General features: G+C 51.4%; 22 non-coding genes across 22 annotated transcripts; 5 read left to right on the top strand and 17 right to left on the bottom strand.

The window, feature by feature from the left end:
- Positions 1–1,341: 1,341 nt before the first annotated feature.
- Positions 1,342–1,413, bottom strand: trnad-guc (transfer RNA aspartic acid (anticodon GUC)). The gene has a single exon. It is a non-coding gene; the product is annotated as a tRNA-Asp (tRNA).
- A 2,241-nt stretch (positions 1,414–3,654) lies between these two features.
- trnad-guc (transfer RNA aspartic acid (anticodon GUC)) lies at positions 3,655–3,726 on the bottom strand. The gene has a single exon. It is a non-coding gene; the product is annotated as a tRNA-Asp (tRNA).
- A 779-nt stretch (positions 3,727–4,505) lies between these two features.
- On the bottom strand, positions 4,506–4,577 carry trnad-guc (transfer RNA aspartic acid (anticodon GUC)). The gene has a single exon. It is a non-coding gene; the product is annotated as a tRNA-Asp (tRNA).
- A 786-nt stretch (positions 4,578–5,363) lies between these two features.
- trnad-guc (transfer RNA aspartic acid (anticodon GUC)) lies at positions 5,364–5,435 on the bottom strand. The gene has a single exon. It is a non-coding gene; the product is annotated as a tRNA-Asp (tRNA).
- A 1,376-nt stretch (positions 5,436–6,811) lies between these two features.
- On the bottom strand, positions 6,812–6,883 carry trnad-guc (transfer RNA aspartic acid (anticodon GUC)). Its single transcript has one exon. It is a non-coding gene; the product is annotated as a tRNA-Asp (tRNA).
- A 786-nt stretch (positions 6,884–7,669) lies between these two features.
- Positions 7,670–7,741, bottom strand: trnad-guc (transfer RNA aspartic acid (anticodon GUC)). Its single transcript has one exon. It is a non-coding gene; the product is annotated as a tRNA-Asp (tRNA).
- A 786-nt stretch (positions 7,742–8,527) lies between these two features.
- trnad-guc (transfer RNA aspartic acid (anticodon GUC)) lies at positions 8,528–8,599 on the bottom strand. The gene has a single exon. It is a non-coding gene; the product is annotated as a tRNA-Asp (tRNA).
- Positions 8,600–9,982: 1,383 nt separating this feature from the next.
- Positions 9,983–10,054, bottom strand: trnad-guc (transfer RNA aspartic acid (anticodon GUC)). The gene has a single exon. It is a non-coding gene; the product is annotated as a tRNA-Asp (tRNA).
- Positions 10,055–11,437: 1,383 nt separating this feature from the next.
- Positions 11,438–11,509, bottom strand: trnad-guc (transfer RNA aspartic acid (anticodon GUC)). Its single transcript has one exon. It is a non-coding gene; the product is annotated as a tRNA-Asp (tRNA).
- A 786-nt stretch (positions 11,510–12,295) lies between these two features.
- trnad-guc (transfer RNA aspartic acid (anticodon GUC)) lies at positions 12,296–12,367 on the bottom strand. Its single transcript has one exon. It is a non-coding gene; the product is annotated as a tRNA-Asp (tRNA).
- Positions 12,368–13,750: 1,383 nt separating this feature from the next.
- trnad-guc (transfer RNA aspartic acid (anticodon GUC)) lies at positions 13,751–13,822 on the bottom strand. The gene has a single exon. It is a non-coding gene; the product is annotated as a tRNA-Asp (tRNA).
- A 786-nt stretch (positions 13,823–14,608) lies between these two features.
- trnad-guc (transfer RNA aspartic acid (anticodon GUC)) lies at positions 14,609–14,680 on the bottom strand. Its single transcript has one exon. It is a non-coding gene; the product is annotated as a tRNA-Asp (tRNA).
- Positions 14,681–16,661: 1,981 nt separating this feature from the next.
- On the bottom strand, positions 16,662–16,733 carry trnad-guc (transfer RNA aspartic acid (anticodon GUC)). The gene has a single exon. It is a non-coding gene; the product is annotated as a tRNA-Asp (tRNA).
- Positions 16,734–17,066: 333 nt separating this feature from the next.
- trnaf-gaa (transfer RNA phenylalanine (anticodon GAA)) lies at positions 17,067–17,139 on the top strand. Its single transcript has one exon. It is a non-coding gene; the product is annotated as a tRNA-Phe (tRNA).
- Positions 17,140–17,520: 381 nt separating this feature from the next.
- Positions 17,521–17,592, bottom strand: trnad-guc (transfer RNA aspartic acid (anticodon GUC)). The gene has a single exon. It is a non-coding gene; the product is annotated as a tRNA-Asp (tRNA).
- Positions 17,593–17,925: 333 nt separating this feature from the next.
- Positions 17,926–17,998, top strand: trnaf-gaa (transfer RNA phenylalanine (anticodon GAA)). Its single transcript has one exon. It is a non-coding gene; the product is annotated as a tRNA-Phe (tRNA).
- Positions 17,999–18,976: 978 nt separating this feature from the next.
- On the bottom strand, positions 18,977–19,048 carry trnad-guc (transfer RNA aspartic acid (anticodon GUC)). The gene has a single exon. It is a non-coding gene; the product is annotated as a tRNA-Asp (tRNA).
- Positions 19,049–19,381: 333 nt separating this feature from the next.
- Positions 19,382–19,454, top strand: trnaf-gaa (transfer RNA phenylalanine (anticodon GAA)). Its single transcript has one exon. It is a non-coding gene; the product is annotated as a tRNA-Phe (tRNA).
- A 978-nt stretch (positions 19,455–20,432) lies between these two features.
- trnad-guc (transfer RNA aspartic acid (anticodon GUC)) lies at positions 20,433–20,504 on the bottom strand. Its single transcript has one exon. It is a non-coding gene; the product is annotated as a tRNA-Asp (tRNA).
- Positions 20,505–20,837: 333 nt separating this feature from the next.
- trnaf-gaa (transfer RNA phenylalanine (anticodon GAA)) lies at positions 20,838–20,910 on the top strand. Its single transcript has one exon. It is a non-coding gene; the product is annotated as a tRNA-Phe (tRNA).
- Positions 20,911–21,291: 381 nt separating this feature from the next.
- On the bottom strand, positions 21,292–21,363 carry trnad-guc (transfer RNA aspartic acid (anticodon GUC)). Its single transcript has one exon. It is a non-coding gene; the product is annotated as a tRNA-Asp (tRNA).
- A 333-nt stretch (positions 21,364–21,696) lies between these two features.
- On the top strand, positions 21,697–21,769 carry trnaf-gaa (transfer RNA phenylalanine (anticodon GAA)). Its single transcript has one exon. It is a non-coding gene; the product is annotated as a tRNA-Phe (tRNA).
- Positions 21,770–22,558: the final 789 nt, after the last annotated feature.

The raw sequence follows: 22,558 nt of genomic DNA on the forward strand, positions 1-22,558 counted from the left end.
CGGATACATCGATGTCGCTCAGCGATCGTGCTGGGAGGAATTCCAATGGGCCAGAGTTACTACAAGCGAGCAGCAATGTGATACTTGAATTTAAAGACAACTCCAGTCACCTCTTGTTGAGGGATGGCGTATTGGAGGAGAGAAAACTGCCAGAGATAAATTGCTGTGCTTTCTGACAGAGTATCTTTCCTATCATCCATATCTTCGGCAGCACGTGGGCTACTCGGCCATTTTACGCATTGAACCTGCAGCATTGTTGTACCAGCGTCACTCTTCACCCCGCCGAGGGTGCCGAAATAGCTCAGTTGGGAGAGCGTTAGACTGAAGATCTAAAGGTCCCTGGTTCGATCCTGGGTTTCGGCACACTGTCCGCGCCCCCTTTTTTGTGAATTGTCCTGACCTCCCTACCTGAGCCTGCTGACCGCTCAACAGTCTGGTGGGTGATAAAACCCCGCTCGCATGACGCAATCAACTTCTGAGGATTTCTGCAATTTTTTTGATAAAGCACTGTGGCAAACAAGTTCCCCAGATTTCACCCTCTACAAAACCCGCCGTGCGGGAACATTGCTGCCAATGGTCATTTGTTCTTCATTTGCGTAGATTACTGACTGTGCAGGAGAAAAGTGAAAAGCCAACATCAAGAGCGCGCTACAAGCGAGCAGCAATGTGATACTTGAATTTCAAGACAACTCCAGACACCTCTTGTTGAGGGATGGCTGTATTGGAGGAGAGAAAACTGCCAGAGATAAATTGCTGTGCTTTCTGACAGAGTATCTTTCCTATCATCCATATCTTCGGCAGCACGTGGGCTACTCGGCCATTTTACGCATTGAACCTGCAGCATTGTTGTACCAGCGTCACTCTTCACCGACCGCTCCACCGAGGGTGCCGAAATAGCTCAGTTGGGCGAGAGTTAGACTGAAGATCTAAAGGTCCCTGGTTCGATCCCGGGTTTCGGCACACTGTCCGCGCCCCCTTTTTTGTGAATTGTCCTGACCTCCCTACCTGAGCCTGCTGACCGCTCAACAGTCTGGTGGGTGATAAAACCCCGCTCGCATGACGCAATCAACTTCTGAGGATTTCTGCCATTTTTTTGATAAAGCACTGTGGCAAACAAGTTCCCCAGATTTCACCCTCTACAAAAACCGCCGTGCGGGAACATTGCTGCCAATGGTCATTTGTTCTTCATTTGCGTAGATTACTGACTGTGCAGGAGAAAAGTGAAAAGCCAACATCAAGAGCGCGCTGTTACCCTTTCGCCTCCCCGTGAGAGATGCGGGACAAGACTCCTTTTACCTGAAGTTTGCTTTGTTTTGTCTGTGGGAAGAACAAGAGGGCAAACTCCCCGTCGGGGAATCGAACCCCGGTCTCCCGCGTGACAGGCGGGGATACTGGCCACTATACTAACGAGGAGACGGTGCCGGCTGCCAGAGCGCCCCACAGCGCGCCGGATACATCGATGTCGCTCAGCGATCGTGCTGGGAGGAATTCCAATGGGCCAGAGTTACTACAAGCGAGCAGCAATGTGATACTTGAATTTAAAGACAACTCCAGTCACCTCTTGTTGAGGGATGGCGTATTGGAGGAGAGAAAACTGCCAGAGATAAATTGCTGTGCTTTCTGACAGAGTATCTTTCCTATCATCCATATCTTCGGCAGCACGTGGGCAACTCGGCCATTTTACGCATTGAACCTGCAGCATTGTTGTACCAGCATCACTCTTCACCGACCGCCCTGCCGAGGGTGCCGAAATAGCTCAGTTGGGAGAGCGTTAGACTGAAGATCTAAAGGTCCCTGGTTCGATCCTGGGTTTCGGCACACTGTCCGCGCCCCCTTTTTTGTGAATTGTCCTGACCTCCCTACCTGAGCCTGCTGACCGCTCAACAGTCTGGTGGGTGATAAAACCCCGCTCGCATGACGCAATCAACTTCTGAGGATTTCTGCCATTTTTTTGATAAAGCACTGTGGCAAACAAGTTCCCCAGATTTCACCCTCTACAAAACCCGCCGTGCGGGAACATTGCTGCCAATGGTCATTTGTTCTTCATTTGCGTAGATTACTGACTGTGCAGGAGAAAAGTGAAAAGCCAACATCAAGAGCGCGCTACAAGCGAGCAGCAATGTGATACTTGAATTTCAAGACAACTCCAGACACCTCTTGTTGAGGGATGGCTGTATTGGAGGAGAGAAAACTGCCAGAGATAAATTGCTGTGCTTTCTGACAGAGTATCTTTCCTATCATCCATATCTTCGGCAGCACGTGGGCTACTCGGCCATTTTACGCATTGAACCTGCAGCATTGTTGTACCAGCGTCACTCTTCACCGACCGCTCCACCGAGGGTGCCGAAATAGCTCAGTTGGGCGAGAGTTAGACTGAAGATCTAAAGGTCCCTGGTTCGATCCCGGGTTTCGGCACACTGTCCGCGCCCCCTTTTTTGTGAATTGTCCTGACCTCCCTACCTGAGCCTGCTGACCGCTCAACAGTCTGGTGGGTGATAAAACCCCGCTCGCATGACGCAATCAACTTCTGAGGATTTCTGCCATTTTTTTGATAAAGCACTGTGGCAAACAAGTTCCCCAGATTTCACCCTCTACAAAACCCGCCGTGCGGGAACATTGCTGCCAATGGTCATTTGTTCTTCATTTGCGTAGATTACTGACTGTGCAGGAGAAAAGTGAAAAGCCAACATCAAGAGCGCGCTGTTACCCTTTCGCCTCCCCGTGAGAGATGCGGGACAAGACTCCTTTTACCTGAAGTTTGCTTTGTTTTGTCTGTGGGAAGAACAAGAGGGCAAACTCCCCGTCGGGGAATCGAACCCCGGTCTCCCGCGTGACAGGTGGGGATACTGGCCACTATACTAACGAGGAGACGGTGCCGGCTGCCAGAGCGCCCCACAGCGCGCCGGATACATCGATGTCGCTCAGCGATCGTGCTGGGAGGAATTCCAATGGGCCAGAGTTACTACAAGCGAGCAGCAATGTGATACTTGAATTTAAAGACAACTCCAGTCACCTCTTGTTGAGGGATGGCGTATTGGAGGAGAGAAAACTGCCAGAGATAAATTGCTGTGCTTTCTGACAGAGTATCTTTCCTATCATCCATATCTTCGGCAGCACATGGGCTACTCGGCCATTTTACGCATTGAACCTGCAGCATTGTTGTACCAGCGTCACTCTTCACCGACCGCCCTGCCGAGGGTGCCGAAATAGCTCAGTTGGGAGAGCGTTAGACTGAAGATCTAAAGGTCCCTGGTTCGATCCCGGGTTTCGGCACACTGTCCGCGCCCCCTTTTTTGTGAATTGTCCTGACCTCCCTACCTGAGCCTGCTGACCGCTCAACAGTCTGGTGGGTGATAAAACCCCGCTCGCATGACGCAATCAACTTCTGAGGATTTCTGCCATTTTTTTGATAAAGCACTGTGGCAAACAAGTTCCCCAGATTTCACCCTCTACAAAACCCGCCGTGCGGGAACATTGCTGCCAATGGTCATTTGTTCTTCATTTGCGTAGATTACTGACTGTGCAGGAGAAAAGTGAAAAGCCAACATCAAGAGCGCGCTGTTACCCTTTCGCCTCCCCGTGAGAGATGCGGGACAAGACTCCTTTTACCTGAAGTTTGCTTTGTTTTGTCTGTGGGAAGAACAAGAGGGCAAACTCCCCGTCGGGGAATCGAACCCCGGTCTCCCGCGTGACAGGCGGGGATACTGGCCACTATACTAACGAGGAGACGGTGCCGGCTGCCAGAGCGCCCCACAGCGCGCCGGATACATCGATGTCGCTCAGCGATCGTGCTGGGAGGAATTCCAATGGGCCAGAGTTACTACAAGCGAGCAGCAATGTGATACTTGAATTTAAAGACAACTCCAGTCACCTCTTGTTGAGGGATGGCGTATTGGAGGAGAGAAAACTGCCAGAGATAAATTGCTGTGCTTTCTGACAGAGTATCTTTCCTATCATCCATATCTTCGGCAGCACGTGGGCTACTCGGCCATTTTACGCATTGAACCTGCAGCATTGTTGTACCAGCGTCACTCTTCACCCCGCCGAGGGTGCCGAAATAGCTCAGTTGGGAGAGCGTTAGACTGAAGATCTAAAGGTCCCTGGTTCGATCCCGGGTTTCGGCACACTGTCCGCGCCCCCTTTTTTGTGAATTGTCCTGACCTCCCTACCTGAGCCTGCTGACCGCTCAACAGTCTGGTGGGTGATAAAACCCCGCTCGCATGACGCAATCAACTTCTGAGGATTTCTGCCATTTTTTTGATAAAGCACTGTGGCAAACAAGTTCCCCAGATTTCACCCTCTACAAAACCCGCCGTGCGGGAACATTGCTGCCAATGGTCATTTGTTCTTCATTTGCGTAGATTACTGACTGTGCAGGAGAAAAGTGAAAAGCCAACATCAAGAGCGCGCTGTTACCCTTTCGCCTCCCCATGAGAGATGCGGGACAAGACTCCTTTTACCTGAAGTTTGCTTTGTTTTGTCTGTGGGAAGAACAAGAGGGCAAACTCCCCGTCGGGGAATCGAACCCCGGTCTCCCGCGTGACAGGCGGGGATACTGGCCACTATACTAACGAGGAGACGGTGCCGGCTGCCAGAGCGCCCCACAGCGCGCCGGATACATCGATGTCGCTCAGCGATCGTGCTGGGAGGAATTCCAATGGGCCAGAGTTACTACAAGCGAGCAGCAATGTGATACTTGAATTTAAAGACAACTCCAGTCACCTCTTGTTGAGGGATGGCGTATTGGAGGAGAGAAAACTGCCAGAGATAAATTGCTGTGCTTTCTGACAGAGTATCTTTCCTATCATCCATATCTTCGGCAGCACATGGGCTACTCGGCCATTTTACGCATTGAACCTGCAGCATTGTTGTACCAGCGTCACTCTTCACCGACCGCCCTGCCGAGGGTGCCGAAATAGCTCAGTTGGGAGAGCGTTAGACTGAAGATCTAAAGGTCCCTGGTTCGATCCCGGGTTTCGGCACACTGTCCGCGCCCCCTTTTTTGTGAATTGTCCTGACCTCCCTACCTGAGCCTGCTGACCGCTCAACAGTCTGGTGGGTGATAAAACCCCGCTCGCATGACGCAATCAACTTCTGAGGATTTCTGCCATTTTTTTGATAAAGCACTGTGGCAAACAAGTTCCCCAGATTTCACCCTCTACAAAACCCGCCGTGCGGGAACATTGCTGCCAATGGTCATTTGTTCTTCATTTGCGTAGATTACTGACTGTGCAGGAGAAAAGTGAAAAGCCAACATCAAGAGCGCGCTGTTACCCTTTCGCCTCCCCGTGAGAGATGCGGGACAAGACTCCTTTTACCTGAAGTTTGCTTTGTTTTGTCTGTGGGAAGAACAAGAGGGCAAACTCCCCGTCGGGGAATCGAACCCCGGTCTCCCGCGTGACAGGCGGGGATACTGGCCACTATACTAACGAGGAGACGGTGCCGGCTGCCAGAGCGCCCCACAGCGCGCCGGATACATCGATGTCGCTCAGCGATCGTGCTGGGAGGAATTCCAATGGGCCAGAGTTACTACAAGCGAGCAGCAATGTGATACTTGAATTTAAAGACAACTCCAGTCACCTCTTGTTGAGGGATGGCGTATTGGAGGAGAGAAAACTGCCAGAGATAAATTGCTGTGCTTTCTGACAGAGTATCTTTCCTATCATCCATATCTTCGGCAGCACGTGGGCTACTCGGCCATTTTACGCATTGAACCTGCAGCATTGTTGTACCAGCGTCACTCTTCACCCCGCCGAGGGTGCCGAAATAGCTCAGTTGGGAGAGCGTTAGACTGAAGATCTAAAGGTCCCTGGTTCGATCCTGGGTTTCGGCACACTGTCCGCGCCCCCTTTTTTGTGAATTGTCCTGACCTCCCTACCTGAGCCTGCTGACCGCTCAACAGTCTGGTGGGTGATAAAACCCCGCTCGCATGACGCAATCAACTTCTGAGGATTTCTGCCATTTTTTTGATAAAGCACTGTGGCAAACAAGTTCCCCAGATTTCACCCTCTACAAAACCCGCCGTGCGGGAACATTGCTGCCAATGGTCATTTGTTCTTCATTTGCGTAGATTACTGACTGTGCAGGAGAAAAGTGAAAAGCCAACATCAAGAGCGCGCTACAAGCGAGCAGCAATGTGATACTTGAATTTCAAGACAACTCCAGACACCTCTTGTTGAGGGATGGCTGTATTGGAGGAGAGAAAACTGCCAGAGATAAATTGCTGTGCTTTCTGACAGAGTATCTTTCCTATCATCCATATCTTCGGCAGCACGTGGGCTACTCGGCCATTTTACGCATTGAACCTGCAGCATTGTTGTACCAGCGTCACTCTTCACCGACCGCTCCACCGAGGGTGCCGAAATAGCTCAGTTGGGCGAGAGTTAGACTGAAGATCTAAAGGTCCCTGGTTCGATCCCGGGTTTCGGCACACTGTCCGCGCCCCCTTTTTTGTGAATTGTCCTGACCTCCCTACCTGAGCCTGCTGACCGCTCAACAGTCTGGTGGGTGATAAAACCCAGCTCGCATGACGCAATCAACTTCTGAGGATTTCTGCCATTTTTTTGATAAAGCACTGTGGCAAACAAGTTCCCCAGATTTCACCCTCTACAAAAACCGCCGTGCGGGAACATTGCTGCCAATGGTCATTTGTTCTTCATTTGCGTAGATTACTGACTGTGCAGGAGAAAAGTGAAAAGCCAACATCAAGAGCGCGCTGTTACCCTTTCGCCTCCCCGTGAGAGATGCGGGACAAGACTCCTTTTACCTGAAGTTTGCTTTGTTTTGTCTGTGGGAAGAACAAGAGGGCAAACTCCCCGTCGGGGAATCGAACCCCGGTCTCCCGCGTGACAGGCGGGGATACTGGCCACTATACTAACGAGGAGACGGTGCCGGCTGCCAGAGCGCCCCACAGCGCGCCGGATACATCGATGTCGCTCAGCGATCGTGCTGGGAGGAATTCCAATGGGCCAGAGTTACTACAAGCGAGCAGCAATGTGATACTTGAATTTAAAGACAACTCCAGTCACCTCTTGTTGAGGGATGGCGTATTGGAGGAGAGAAAACTGCCAGAGATAAATTGCTGTGCTTTCTGACAGAGTATCTTTCCTATCATCCATATCTTCGGCAGCACGTGGGCAACTCGGCCATTTTACGCATTGAACCTGCAGCATTGTTGTACCAGCATCACTCTTCACCGACCGCCCCGCCGAGGGTGCCGAAATAGCTCAGTTGGGAGAGCGTTAGACTGAAGATCTAAAGGTCCCTGGTTCGATCCCGGGTTTCGGCACACTGTCCGCGCCCCCTTTTTTGTGAATTGTCCTGACCTCCCTACCTGAGCCTGCTGACCGCTCAACAGTCTGGTGGGTGATAAAACCCCGCTCGCATGACGCAATCAACTTCTGAGGATTTCTGCCATTTTTTTGATAAAGCACTGTGGCAAACAAGTTCCCCAGATTTCACCCTCTACAAAACCCGCCGTGCGGGAACATTGCTGCCAATGGTCATTTGTTCTTCATTTGCGTAGATTACTGACTGTGCAGGAGAAAAGTGAAAAGCCAACATCAAGAGCGCGCTGTTACCCTTTCGCCTCCCCGTGAGAGATGCGGGACAAGACTCCTTTTACCTGAAGTTTGCTTTGTTTTGTCTGTGGGAAGAACAAGAGGGCAAACTCCCCGTCGGGGAATCGAACCCCGGTCTCCCGCGTGACAGGCGGGGATACTGGCCACTATACTAACGAGGAGACGGTGCCGGCTGCCAGAGCGCCCCACAGCGCGCCGGATACATCGATGTCGCTCAGCGATCGTGCTGGGAGGAATTCCAATGGGCCAGAGTTACTACAAGCGAGCAGCAATGTGATACTTGAATTTAAAGACAACTCCAGTCACCTCTTGTTGAGGGATGGCGTATTGGAGGAGAGAAAACTGCCAGAGATAAATTGCTGTGCTTTCTGACAGAGTATCTTTCCTATCATCCATATCTTCGGCAGCACGTGGGCAACTCGGCCATTTTACGCATTGAACCTGCAGCATTGTTGTACCAGCATCACTCTTCACCGACCGCCCCGCCGAGGGTGCCGAAATAGCTCAGTTGGGAGAGCGTTAGACTGAAGATCTAAAGGTCCCTGGTTCGATCCCGGGTTTCGGCACACTGTCCGCGCCCCCTTTTTTGTGAATTGTCCTGACCTCCCTACCTGAGCCTGCTGACCGCTCAACAGTCTGGTGGGTGATAAAACCCCGCTCGCATGACGCAATCAACTTCTGAGGATTTCTGCCATTTTTTTGATAAAGCACTGTGGCAAACAAGTTCCCCAGATTTCACCCTCTACAAAACCCGCCGTGCGGGAACATTGCTGCCAATGGTCATTTGTTCTTCATTTGCGTAGATTACTGACTGTGCAGGAGAAAAGTGAAAAGCCAACATCAAGAGCGCGCTGTTACCCTTTCGCCTCCCCGTGAGAGATGCGGGACAAGACTCCTTTTACCTGAAGTTTGCTTTGTTTTGTCTGTGGGAAGAACAAGAGGGCAAACTCCCCGTCGGGGAATCGAACCCCGGTCTCCCGCGTGACAGGCGGGGATACTGGCCACTATACTAACGAGGAGACGGTGCCGGCTGCCAGAGCGCCCCACAGCGCGCCGGATACATCGATGTCGCTCAGCGATCGTGCTGGGAGGAATTCCAATGGGCCAGAGTTACTACAAGCGAGCAGCAATGTGATACTTGAATTTAAAGACAACTCCAGTCACCTCTTGTTGAGGGATGGCGTATTGGAGGAGAGAAAACTGCCAGAGATAAATTGCTGTGCTTTCTGACAGAGTATCTTTCCTATCATCCATATCTTCGGCAGCACATGGGCTACTCGGCCATTTTACGCATTGAACCTGCAGCATTGTTGTACCAGCGTCACTCTTCACCGACCGCCCTGCCGAGGGTGCCGAAATAGCTCAGTTGGGAGAGCGTTAGACTGAAGATCTAAAGGTCCCTGGTTCGATCCCGGGTTTCGGCACACTGTCCGCGCCCCCTTTTTTGTGAATTGTCCTGACCTCCCTACCTGAGCCTGCTGACCGCTCAACAGTCTGGTGGGTGATAAAACCCCGCTCGCATGACGCAATCAACTTCTGAGGATTTCTGCCATTTTTTTGATAAAGCACTGTGGCAAACAAGTTCCCCAGATTTCACCCTCTACAAAACCCGCCGTGCGGGAACATTGCTGCCAATGGTCATTTGTTCTTCATTTGCGTAGATTACTGACTGTGCAGGAGAAAAGTGAAAAGCCAACATCAAGAGCGCGCTACAAGCGAGCAGCAATGTGATACTTGAATTTCAAGACAACTCCAGACACCTCTTGTTGAGGGATGGCTGTATTGGAGGAGAGAAAACTGCCAGAGATAAATTGCTGTGCTTTCTGACAGAGTATCTTTCCTATCATCCATATCTTCGGCAGCACGTGGGCTACTCGGCCATTTTACGCATTGAACCTGCAGCATTGTTGTACCAGCGTCACTCTTCACCGACCGCTCCACCGAGGGTGCCGAAATAGCTCAGTTGGGCGAGAGTTAGACTGAAGATCTAAAGGTCCCTGGTTCGATCCCGGGTTTCGGCACACTGTCCGCGCCCCCTTTTTTGTGAATTGTCCTGACCTCCCTACCTGAGCCTGCTGACCGCTCAACAGTCTGGTGGGTGATAAAACCCCGCTCGCATGACGCAATCAACTTCTGAGGATTTCTGCCATTTTTTTGATAAAGCACTGTGGCAAACAAGTTCCCCAGATTTCACCCTCTACAAAACCCGCCGTGCGGGAACATTGCTGCCAATGGTCATTTGTTCTTCATTTGCGTAGATTACTGACTGTGCAGGAGAAAAGTGAAAAGCCAACATCAAGAGCGCGCTGTTACCCTTTCGCCTCCCCGTGAGAGATGCGGGACAAGACTCCTTTTACCTGAAGTTTGCTTTGTTTTGTCTGTGGGAAGAACAAGAGGGCAAACTCCCCGTCGGGGAATCGAACCCCGGTCTCCCGCGTGACAGGCGGGGATACTGGCCACTATACTAACGAGGAGACGGTGCCGGCTGCCAGAGCGCCCCACAGCGCGCCGGATACATCGATGTCGCTCAGCGATCGTGCTGGGAGGAATTCCAATGGGCCAGAGTTACTACAAGCGAGCAGCAATGTGATACTTGAATTTAAAGACAACTCCAGTCACCTCTTGTTGAGGGATGGCGTATTGGAGGAGAGAAAACTGCCAGAGATAAATTGCTGTGCTTTCTGACAGAGTATCTTTCCTATCATCCATATCTTCGGCAGCACATGGGCTACTCGGCCATTTTACGCATTGAACCTGCAGCATTGTTGTACCAGCGTCACTCTTCACCGACCGCCCTGCCGAGGGTGCCGAAATAGCTCAGTTGGGAGAGCGTTAGACTGAAGATCTAAAGGTCCCTGGTTCGATCCCGGGTTTCGGCACACTGTCCGCGCCCCCTTTTTTGTGAATTGTCCTGACCTCCCTACCTGAGCCTGCTGACCGCTCAACAGTCTGGTGGGTGATAAAACCCCGCTCGCATGACGCAATCAACTTCTGAGGATTTCTGCCATTTTTTTGATAAAGCACTGTGGCAAACAAGTTCCCCAGATTTCACCCTCTACAAAACCCGCCGTGCGGGAACATTGCTGCCAATGGTCATTTGTTCTTCATTTGCGTAGATTACTGACTGTGCAGGAGAAAAGTGAAAAGCCAACATCAAGAGCGCGCTACAAGCGAGCAGCAATGTGATACTTGAATTTCAAGACAACTCCAGACACCTCTTGTTGAGGGATGGCTGTATTGGAGGAGAGAAAACTGCCAGAGATAAATTGCTGTGCTTTCTGACAGAGTATCTTTCCTATCATCCATATCTTCGGCAGCACGTGGGCTACTCGGCCATTTTACGCATTGAACCTGCAGCATTGTTGTACCAGCGTCACTCTTCACCGACCGCTCCACCGAGGGTGCCGAAATAGCTCAGTTGGGCGAGAGTTAGACTGAAGATCTAAAGGTCCCTGGTTCGATCCCGGGTTTCGGCACACTGTCCGCGCCCCCTTTTTTGTGAATTGTCCTGACCTCCCTACCTGAGCCTGCTGACCGCTCAACAGTCTGGTGGGTGATAAAACCCAGCTCGCATGACGCAATCAACTTCTGAGGATTTCTGCCATTTTTTTGATAAAGCACTGTGGCAAACAAGTTCCCCAGATTTCACCCTCTACAAAAACCGCCGTGCGGGAACATTGCTGCCAATGGTCATTTGTTCTTCATTTGCGTAGATTACTGACTGTGCAGGAGAAAAGTGAAAAGCCAACATCAAGAGCGCGCTGTTACCCTTTCGCCTCCCCGTGAGAGATGCGGGACAAGACTCCTTTTACCTGAAGTTTGCTTTGTTTTGTCTGTGGGAAGAACAAGAGGGCAAACTCCCCGTCGGGGAATCGAACCCCGGTCTCCCGCGTGACAGGCGGGGATACTGGCCACTATACTAACGAGGAGACGGTGCCGGCTGCCAGAGCGCCCCACAGCGCGCCGGATACATCGATGTCGCTCAGCGATCGTGCTGGGAGGAATTCCAATGGGCCAGAGTTACTACAAGCGAGCAGCAATGTGATACTTGAATTTAAAGACAACTCCAGTCACCTCTTGTTGAGGGATGGCGTATTGGAGGAGAGAAAACTGCCAGAGATAAATTGCTGTGCTTTCTGACAGAGTATCTTTCCTATCATCCATATCTTCGGCAGCACGTGGGCAACTCGGCCATTTTACGCATTGAACCTGCAGCATTGTTGTACCAGCATCACTCTTCACCGACCGCCCCGCCGAGGGTGCCGAAATAGCTCAGTTGGGAGAGCGTTAGACTGAAGATCTAAAGGTCCCTGGTTCGATCCCGGGTTTCGGCACACTGTCCGCGCCCCCTTTTTTGTGAATTGTCCTGACCTCCCTACCTGAGCCTGCTGACCGCTCAACAGTCTGGTGGGTGATAAAACCCCGCTCGCATGACGCAATCAACTTCTGAGGATTTCTGCCATTTTTTTGATAAAGCACTGTGGCAAACAAGTTCCCCAGATTTCACCCTCTACAAAACCCGCCGTGCGGGAACATTGCTGCCAATGGTCATTTGTTCTTCATTTGCGTAGATTACTGACTGTGCAGGAGAAAAGTGAAAAGCCAACATCAAGAGCGCGCTGTTACCCTTTCGCCTCCCCGTGAGAGATGCGGGACAAGACTCCTTTTACCTGAAGTTTGCTTTGTTTTGTCTGTGGGAAGAACAAGAGGGCAAACTCCCCGTCGGGGAATCGAACCCCGGTCTCCCGCGTGACAGGCGGGGATACTGGCCACTATACTAACGAGGAGACGGTGCCGGCTGCCAGAGCGCCCCACAGCGCGCCGGATACATCGATGTCGCTCAGCGATCGTGCTGGGAGGAATTCCAATGGGCCAGAGTTACTACAAGCGAGCAGCAATGTGATACTTGAATTTAAAGACAACTCCAGTCACCTCTTGTTGAGGGATGGCGTATTGGAGGAGAGAAAACTGCCAGAGATAAATTGCTGTGCTTTCTGACAGAGTATCTTTCCTATCATCCATATCTTCGGCAGCACATGGGCTACTCGGCCATTTTACGCATTGAACCTGCAGCATTGTTGTACCAGCGTCACTCTTCACCGACCGCCCTGCCGAGGGTGCCGAAATAGCTCAGTTGGGAGAGCGTTAGACTGAAGATCTAAAGGTCCCTGGTTCGATCCCGGGTTTCGGCACACTGTCCGCGCCCCCTTTTTTGTGAATTGTCCTGACCTCCCTACCTGAGCCTGCTGACCGCTCAACAGTCTGGTGGGTGATAAAACCCCGCTCGCATGACGCAATCAACTTCTGAGGATTTCTGCCATTTTTTTGATAAAGCACTGTGGCAAACAAGTTCCCCAGATTTCACCCTCTACAAAACCCGCCGTGCGGGAACATTGCTGCCAATGGTCATTTGTTCTTCATTTGCGTAGATTACTGACTGTGCAGGAGAAAAGTGAAAAGCCAACATCAAGAGCGCGCTACAAGCGAGCAGCAATGTGATACTTGAATTTCAAGACAACTCCAGACACCTCTTGTTGAGGGATGGCTGTATTGGAGGAGAGAAAACTGCCAGAGATAAATTGCTGTGCTTTCTGACAGAGTATCTTTCCTATCATCCATATCTTCGGCAGCACGTGGGCTACTCGGCCATTTTACGCATTGAACCTGCAGCATTGTTGTACCAGCGTCACTCTTCACCGACCGCTCCACCGAGGGTGCCGAAATAGCTCAGTTGGGCGAGAGTTAGACTGAAGATCTAAAGGTCCCTGGTTTGATCCCGGGTTTCGGCACACTGTCCGCGCCCCCTTTTTTGTGAATTGTCCTGACCTCCCTACCTGAGCCTGCTGACCGCTCAACAGTCTGGTGGGTGATAAAACCCCGCTCGCATGACGCAATCAACTTCTGAGGATTTCTGCCATTTTTTTGATAAAGCACTGTGGCAAACAAGTTCCCCAGATTTCACCCTCTACAAAACCCGCCGTGCGGGAACATTGCTGCCAATGGTCATTTGTTCTTCATTTGCGTAGATTACTGACTGTGCAGGAGAAAAGTGAAAAGCCAACATCAAGAGCGCGCTGTTACCCTTTCGCCTCCCCGTGAGAGATGCGGGACAAGACTCCTTTTACCTGAAGTTTGCTTTGTTTTGTCTGTGGGAAGAACAAGAGGGCAAACTCCCCGTCGGGGAATCGAACCCCGGTCTCCCGCGTGACAGGCGGGGATACTGGCCACTATACTAACGAGGAGACAGTGCCGGCTGCCAGAGCGCCCCACAGCGCGCCGGATACATCGATGTCGCTCAGCGATCGTGCTGGGAGGAATTCCAATGGGCCAGAGTTACTACAAGCGAGCAGCAATGTGATACTTGAATTTAAAGACAACTCCAGTCACCTCTTGTTGAGGGATGGCGTATTGGAGGAGAGAAAACTGCCAGAGATAAATTGCTGTGCTTTCTGACAGAGTATCTTTCCTATCATCCATATCTTCGGCAGCACGTGGGCAACTCGGCCATTTTACGCATTGAACCTGCAGCATTGTTGTACCAGCATCACTCTTCACCGACCGCCCCGCCGAGGGTGCCGAAATAGCTCAGTTGGGAGAGCGTTAGACTGAAGATCTAAAGGTCCCTGGTTCGATCCCGGGTTTCGGCACACTGTCCGCGCCCCCTTTTTTGTGAATTGTCCTGACCTCCCTACCTGAGCCTGCTGACCGCTCAACAGTCTGGTGGGTGATAAAACCCCGCTCGCATGACGCAATCAACTTCTGAGGATTTCTGCCATTTTTTTGATAAAGCACTGTGGCAAACAAGTTCCCCAGATTTCACCCTCTACAAAACCCGCCGTGCGGGAACATTGCTGCCAATGGTCATTTGTTCTTCATTTGCGTAGATTACTGACTGTGCAGGAGAAAAGTGAAAAGCCAACATCAAGAGCGCGCTGTTACCCTTTCGCCTCCCCGTGAGAGATGCGGGACAAGACTCCTTTTACCTGAAGTTTGCTTTGTTTTGTCTGTGGGAAGAACAAGAGGGCAAACTCCCCGTCGGGGAATCGAACCCCGGTCTCCCGCGTGACAGGCGGGGATACTGGCCACTATACTAACGAGGAGACGGTGCCGGCTGCCAGAGCGCCCCACAGCGCGCCGGATACATCGATGTCGCTCAGCGATCGTGCTGGGAGGAATTCCAATGGGCCAGAGTTACTACAAGCGAGCAGCAATGTGATACTTGAATTTAAAGACAACTCCAGTCACCTCTTGTTGAGGGATGGCTGTATTGGAGGAGAGAAAACTGCCAGAGATAAATTGCTGTGCTTTCTGACAGAGTATCTTTCCTATCATCCATATCTTCGGCAGCACGTGGGCTACTCGGCCATTTTACGCATTGAACCTGCAGCATTGTTGTACCAGCGTCACTCTTCACCGACCGCTCCACCCAGGGTGCCGAAATAGCTCAGTTGGGAGAGCGTTAGACTGAAGATCTAAAGGTCCCTGGTTCGATCCCGGGTTTCGGCACACTGTCCGCGCCCCCTTTTTTGTGAATTGTCCTGACCTCCCTACCTGAGCCTGCTGACCGCTCAACAGTCTGGTGGGTGATAAAACCCCGCTCGCATGACGCAATCAACTTCTGAGGATTTCTGCCATTTTTTTGATAAAGCACTGTGGCAAACAAGTTCCCCAGATTTCACCCTCTACAAAACCCGCCGTGCGGGAACATTGCTGCCAATGGTCATTTGTTCTTCATTTGCGTAGATTACTGACTGTGCAGGAGAAAAGTGAAAAGCCAACATCAAGAGCGCGCTACAAGCGAGCAGCAATGTGATACTTGAATTTCAAGACAACTCCAGACACCTCTTGTTGAGGGATGGCTGTATTGGAGGAGAGAAAACTGCCAGAGATAAATTGCTGTGCTTTCTGACAGAGTATCTTTCCTATCATCCATATCTTCGGCAGCACGTGGGCTACTCGGCCATTTTACGCATTGAACCTGCAGCATTGTTGTACCAGCGTCACTCTTCACCGACCGCTCCACCGAGGGTGCCGAAATAGCTCAGTTGGGCGAGAGTTAGACTGAAGATCTAAAGGTCCCTGGTTCGATCCCGGGTTTCGGCACACTGTCCGCGCCCCCTTTTTTGTGAATTGTCCTGACCTCCCTACCTGAGCCTGCTGACCGCTCAACAGTCTGGTGGGTGATAAAACCCCGCTCGCATGACGCAATCAACTTCTGAGGATTTCGGCCATTTTTTTGATAAAGCACTGTGGCAAACAAGTTCCCCAGATTTCACCCTCTACAAAACCCGCCGTGCGGGAACATTGCTGCCAATGGTCATTTGTTCTTCATTTGCGTAGATTACTGACTGTGCAGGAGAAAAGTGAAAAGCCAACATCAAGAGCGCGCTACAAGCGAGCAGCAATGTGATACTTGAATTTCAAGACAACTCCAGACACCTCTTGTTGAGGGATGGCTGTATTGGAGGAGAGAAAACTGCCAGAGATAAATTGCTGTGCTTTCTGACAGAGTATCTTTCCTATCATCCATATCTTCGGCAGCACGTGGGCTACTCGGCCATTTTACGCATTGAACCTGCAGCATTGTTGTACCAGCGTCACTCTTCACCGACCGCTCCACCGAGGGTGCCGAAATAGCTCAGTTGGGCGAGAGTTAGACTGAAGATCTAAAGGTCCCTGGTTCGATCCCGGGTTTCGGCACACTGTCCGCGCCCCCTTTTTTGTGAATTGTCCTGACCTCCCTACCTGAGCCTGCTGACCGCTCAACAGTCTGGTGGGTGATAAAACCCCGCTCGCATGACGCAATCAACTTCTGAGGATTTCGGCCATTTTTTTGATAAAGCACTGTGGCAAACAAGTTCCCCAGATTTCACCCTCTACAAAACCCGCCGTGCGGGAACATTGCTGCCAATGGTCATTTGTTCTTCATTTGCGTAGATTACTGACTGTGCAGGAGAAAAGTGAAAAGCCAACATCAAGAGCGCGCTGTTACCCTTTCGCCTCCCCGTGAGAGATGCGGGACAAGACTCCTTTTACCTGAAGTTTGCTTTGTTTTGTCTGTGGGAAGAACAAGAGGGCAAATTCCCCGTCGGGGAATCGAACCCCGGTCTCCCGCGTGACAGGCGGGGATACTGGCCACTATACTAACGAGGAGACGGTGCCGGCTGCCAGAGCGCCCCACAGCGCGCCGGATACATCGATGTCGCTCAGCGATCGTGCTGGGAGGAATTCCAATGGGCCAGAGTTACTACAAGCGAGCAGCAATGTGATACTTGAATTTAAAGACAACTCCAGTCACCTCTTGTTGAGGGATGGCTGTATTGGAGGAGAGAAAACTGCCAGAGATAAATTGCTGTGCTTTCTGACAGAGTATCTTTCCTATCATCCATATCTTCGGCAGCACGTGGGCTACTCGGCCATTTTACGCATTGAACCTGCAGCATTGTTGTACCAGCGTCACTCTTCACCGACCGCTCCGCCCAGGGTGCCGAAATAGCTCAGTTGGGAGAGCGTTAGACTGAAGATCTAAAGGTCCCTGGTTCGATCCCGGGTTTCGGCACACTGTCCGCGCCCCCTTTTTTGTGAATTGTCCTGACCTCCCTACCTGAGCCTGCTGACCGCTCAACAGTCTGGTGGGTGATAAAACCCCGCTCGCATGACGCAATCAACTTCTGAGGATTTCTGCCATTTTTTTGATAAAGCACTGTGGCAAACAAGTTCCCCAGATTTCACCCTCTACAAAACCCGCCGTGCGGGAACATTGCTGCCAATGGTCATTTGTTCTTCATTTGCGTAGATTACTGACTGTGCAGGAGAAAAGTGAAAAGCCAACATCAAGAGCGCGCTGTTACCCTTTCGCCTCCCCGTGAGAGATGCGGGACAAGACTCCTTTTACCTGAAGTTTGCTTTGTTTTGTCTGTGGGAAGAACAAGAGGGCAAACTCCCCGTCGGGGAATCGAACCCCGGTCTCCCGCGTGACAGGCGGGGATACTGGCCACTATACTAACGAGGAGACGGTGCCGGCTGCCAGAGCGCCCCACAGCGCGCCGGATACATCGATGTCGCTCAGCGATCGTGCTGGGAGGAATTCCAATGGGCCAGAGTTACTACAAGCGAGCAGCAATGTGATACTTGAATTTAAAGACAACTCCAGTCACCTCTTGTTGAGGGATGGCTGTATTGGAGGAGAGAAAACTGCCAGAGATAAATTGCTGTGCTTTCTGACAGAGTATCTTTCCTATCATCCATATCTTCGGCAGCACGTGGGCTACTCGGCCATTTTACGCATTGAACCTGCAGCATTGTTGTACCAGCGTCACTCTTCACCGACCGCTCCACCCAGGGTGCCGAAATAGCTCAGTTGGGAGAGCGTTAGACTGAAGATCTAAAGGTCCCTGGTTCGATCCCGGGTTTCGGCACACTGTCCGCGCCCCCTTTTTTGTGAATTGTCCTGACCTCCCTACCTGAGCCTGCTGACCGCTCAACAGTCTGGTGGGTGATAAAACCCCGCTCGCATGACGCAATCAACTTCTGAGGATTTCTGCCATTTTTTTGATAAAGCACTGTGGCAAACAAGTTCCCCAGATTTCACCCTCTACAAAACCCGCCGTGCGGGAACATTGCTGCCAATGGTCATTTGTTCTTCATTTGCGTAGATTACTGACTGTGCAGGAGAAAAGTGAAAAGCCAACATCAAGAGCGCGCTACAAGCGAGCAGCAATGTGATACTTGAATTTCAAGACAACTCCAGACACCTCTTGTTGAGGGATGGCTGTATTGGAGGAGAGAAAACTGCCAGAGATAAATTGCTGTGCTTTCTGACAGAGTATCTTTCCTATCATCCATATCTTCGGCAGCACGTGGGCTACTCGGCCATTTTACGCATTGAACCTGCAGCATTGTTGTACCAGCGTCACTCTTCACCGACCGCTCCACCGAGGGTGCCGAAATAGCTCAGTTGGGCGAGAGTTAGACTGAAGATCTAAAGGTCCCTGGTTTGATCCCGGGTTTCGGCACACTGTCCGCGCCCCCTTTTTTGTGAATTGTCCTGACCTCCCTACCTGAGCCTGCTGACCGCTCAACAGTCTGGTGGGTGATAAAACCCCGCTCGCATGACGCAATCAACTTCTGAGGATTTCTGCCATTTTTTTGATAAAGCACTGTGGCAAACAAGTTCCCCAGATTTCACCCTCTACAAAACCCGCCGTGCGGGAACATTGCTGCCAATGGTCATTTGTTCTTCATTTGCGTAGATTACTGACTGTGCAGGAGAAAAGTGAAAAGCCAACATCAAGAGCGCGCTGTTACCCTTTCGCCTCCCCGTGAGAGATGCGGGACAAGACTCCTTTTACCTGAAGTTTGCTTTGTTTTGTCTGTGGGAAGAACAAGAGGGCAAACTCCCCGTCGGGGAATCGAACCCCGGTCTCCCGCGTGACAGGCGGGGATACTGGCCACTATACTAACGAGGAGACGGTGCCGGCTGCCAGAGCGCCCCACAGCGCGCCGGATACATCGATGTCGCTCAGCGATCGTGCTGGGAGGAATTCCAATGGGCCAGAGTTACTACAAGCGAGCAGCAATGTGATACTTGAATTTAAAGACAACTCCAGTCACCTCTTGTTGAGGGATGGCTGTATTGGAGGAGAGAAAACTGCCAGAGATAAATTGCTGTGCTTTCTGACAGAGTATCTTTCCTATCATCCATATCTTCGGCAGCACGTGGGCTACTCGGCCATTTTACGCATTGAACCTGCAGCATTGTTGTACCAGCGTCACTCTTCACCGACCGCTCCACCCAGGGTGCCGAAATAGCTCAGTTGGGAGAGCGTTAGACTGAAGATCTAAAGGTCCCTGGTTCGATCCCGGGTTTCGGCACACTGTCCGCGCCCCCTTTTTTGTGAATTGTCCTGACCTCCCTACCTGAGCCTGCTGACCGCTCAACAGTCTGGTGGGTGATAAAACCCCGCTCGCATGACGCAATCAACTTCTGAGGATTTCTGCCATTTTTTTGATAAAGCACTGTGGCAAACAAGTTCCCCAGATTTCACCCTCTACAAAACCCGCCGTGCGGGAACATTGCTGCCAATGGTCATTTGTTCTTCATTTGCGTAGATTACTGACTGTGCAGGAGAAAAGTGAAAAGCCAACATCAAGAGCGCGCTACAAGCGAGCAGCAATGTGATACTTGAATTTCAAGACAACTCCAGACACCTCTTGTTGAGGGATGGCTGTATTGGAGGAGAGAAAACTGCCAGAGATAAATTGCTGTGCTTTCTGACAGAGTATCTTTCCTATCATCCATATCTTCGGCAGCACGTGGGCTACTCGGCCATTTTACGCATTGAACCTGCAGCATTGTTGTACCAGCGTCACTCTTCACCGACCGCTCCACCGAGGGTGCCGAAATAGCTCAGTTGGGCGAGAGTTAGACTGAAGATCTAAAGGTCCCTGGTTTGATCCCGGGTTTCGGCACACTGTCCGCGCCCCCTTTTTTGTGAATTGTCCTGACCTCCCTACCTGAGCCTGCTGACCGCTCAACAGTCTGGTGGGTGATAAAACCCCGCTCGCATGACGCAATCAACTTCTGAGGATTTCTGCCATTTTTTTGATAAAGCACTGTGGCAAACAAGTTCCCCAGATTTCACCCTCTACAAAACCCGCCGTGCGGGAACATTGCTGCCAATGGTCATTTGTTCTTCATTTGCGTAGATTACTGACTGTGCAGGAGAAAAGTGAAAAGCCAACATCAAGAGCGCGCTGTTACCCTTTCGCCTCCCCGTGAGAGATGCGGGACAAGACTCCTTTTACCTGAAGTTTGCTTTGTTTTGTCTGTGGGAAGAACAAGAGGGCAAACTCCCCGTCGGGGAATCGAACCCCGGTCTCCCGCGTGACAGGCGGGGATACTGGCCACTATACTAACGAGGAGACGGTGCCGGCTGCCAGAGCGCCCCACAGCGCGCCGGATACATCGATGTCGCTCAGCGATCGTGCTGGGAGGAATTCCAATGGGCCAGAGTTACTACAAGCGAGCAGCAATGTGATACTTGAATTTAAAGACAACTCCAGTCACCTCTTGTTGAGGGATGGCTGTATTGGAGGAGAGAAAACTGCCAGAGATAAATTGCTGTGCTTTCTGACAGAGTATCTTTCCTATCATCCATATCTTCGGCAGCACGTGGGCTACTCGGCCATTTTACGCATTGAACCTGCAGCATTGTTGTACCAGCGTCACTCTTCACCGACCGCTCCGCCCAGGGTGCCGAAATAGCTCAGTTGGGAGAGCGTTAGACTGAAGATCTAAAGGTCCCTGGTTCGATCCCGGGTTTCGGCACACTGTCCGCGCCCCCTTTTTTGTGAATTGTCCTGACCTCCCTACCTGAGCCTGCTGACCGCTCAACAGTCTGGTGGGTGATAAAACCCCGCTCGCATGACGCAATCAACTTCTGAGGATTTCTGCCATTTTTTTGATAAAGCACTGTGGCAAACAAGTTCCCCAGATTTCACCCTCTACAAAACCCGCCGTGCGGGAACATTGCTGCCAATGGTCATTTGTTCTTCATTTGCGTAGATTACTGACTGTGCAGGAGAAAAGTGAAAAGCCAACATCAAGAGCGCGCTGTTACCCTTTCGCCTCCCCGTGAGAGATGCGGGACAAGACTCCTTTTACCTGAAGTTTGCTTTGTTTTGTCTGTGGGAAGAACAAGAGGGCAAACTCCCCGTCGGGGAATCGAACCCCGGTCTCCCGCGTGACAGGCGGGGATACTGGCCACTATACTAACGAGGAGACGGTGCCGGCTGCCAGAGCGCCCCACAGCGCGCCGGATACATCGATGTCGCTCAGCGATCGTGCTGGGAGGAATTCCAATGGGCCAGAGTTACTACAAGCGAGCAGCAATGTGATACTTGAATTTAAAGACAACTCCAGTCACCTCTTGTTGAGGGATGGCTGTATTGGAGGAGAGAAAACTGCCAGAGATAAATTGCTGTGCTTTCTGACAGAGTATCTTTCCTATCATCCATATCTTCGGCAGCACGTGGGCTACTCGGCCATTTTACGCATTGAACCTGCAGCATTGTTGTACCAGCGTCACTCTTCACCGACCGCTCCACCCAGGGTGCCGAAATAGCTCAGTTGGGAGAGCGTTAGACTGAAGATCTAAAGGTCCCTGGTTCGATCCCGGGTTTCGGCACACTGTCCGCGCCCCCTTTTTTGTGAATTGTCCTGACCTCCCTACCTGAGCCTGCTGACCGCTCAACAGTCTGGTGGGTGATAAAACCCCGCTCGCATGACGCAATCAACTTCTGAGGATTTCTGCCATTTTTTTGATAAAGCACTGTGGCAAACAAGTTCCCCAGATTTCACCCTCTACAAAACCCGCCGTGCGGGAACATTGCTGCCAATGGTCATTTGTTCTTCATTTGCGTAGATTACTGACTGTGCAGGAGAAAAGTGAAAAGCCAACATCAAGAGCGCGCTACAAGCGAGCAGCAATGTGATACTTGAATTTCAAGACAACTCCAGACACCTCTTGTTGAGGGATGGCTGTATTGGAGGAGAGAAAACTGCCAGAGATAAATTGCTGTGCTTTCTGACAGAGTATCTTTCCTATCATCCATATCTTCGGCAGCACGTGGGCTACTCGGCCATTTTACGCATTGAACCTGCAGCATTGTTGTACCAGCGTCACTCTTCACCGACCGCTCCACCGAGGGTGCCGAAATAGCTCAGTTGGGCGAGAGTTAGACTGAAGATCTAAAGGTCCCTGGTTCGATCCCGGGTTTCGGCACACTGTCCGCGCCCCCTTTTTTGTGAATTGTCCTGACCTCCCTACCTGAGCCTGCTGACCGCTCAACAGTCTGGTGGGTGATAAAACCCCGCTCGCATGACGCAATCAACTTCTGAGGATTTCGGCCATTTTTTTGATAAAGCACTGTGGCAAACAAGTTCCCCAGATTTCACCCTCTACAAAACCCGCCGT

The sequence above is a fragment of the Conger conger genome, chromosome 15, assembly GCF_963514075.1.
Source record: "Conger conger chromosome 15, fConCon1.1, whole genome shotgun sequence".
In the NCBI taxonomy this organism is placed as follows: domain Eukaryota; kingdom Metazoa; phylum Chordata; class Actinopteri; order Anguilliformes; family Congridae; genus Conger; species Conger conger.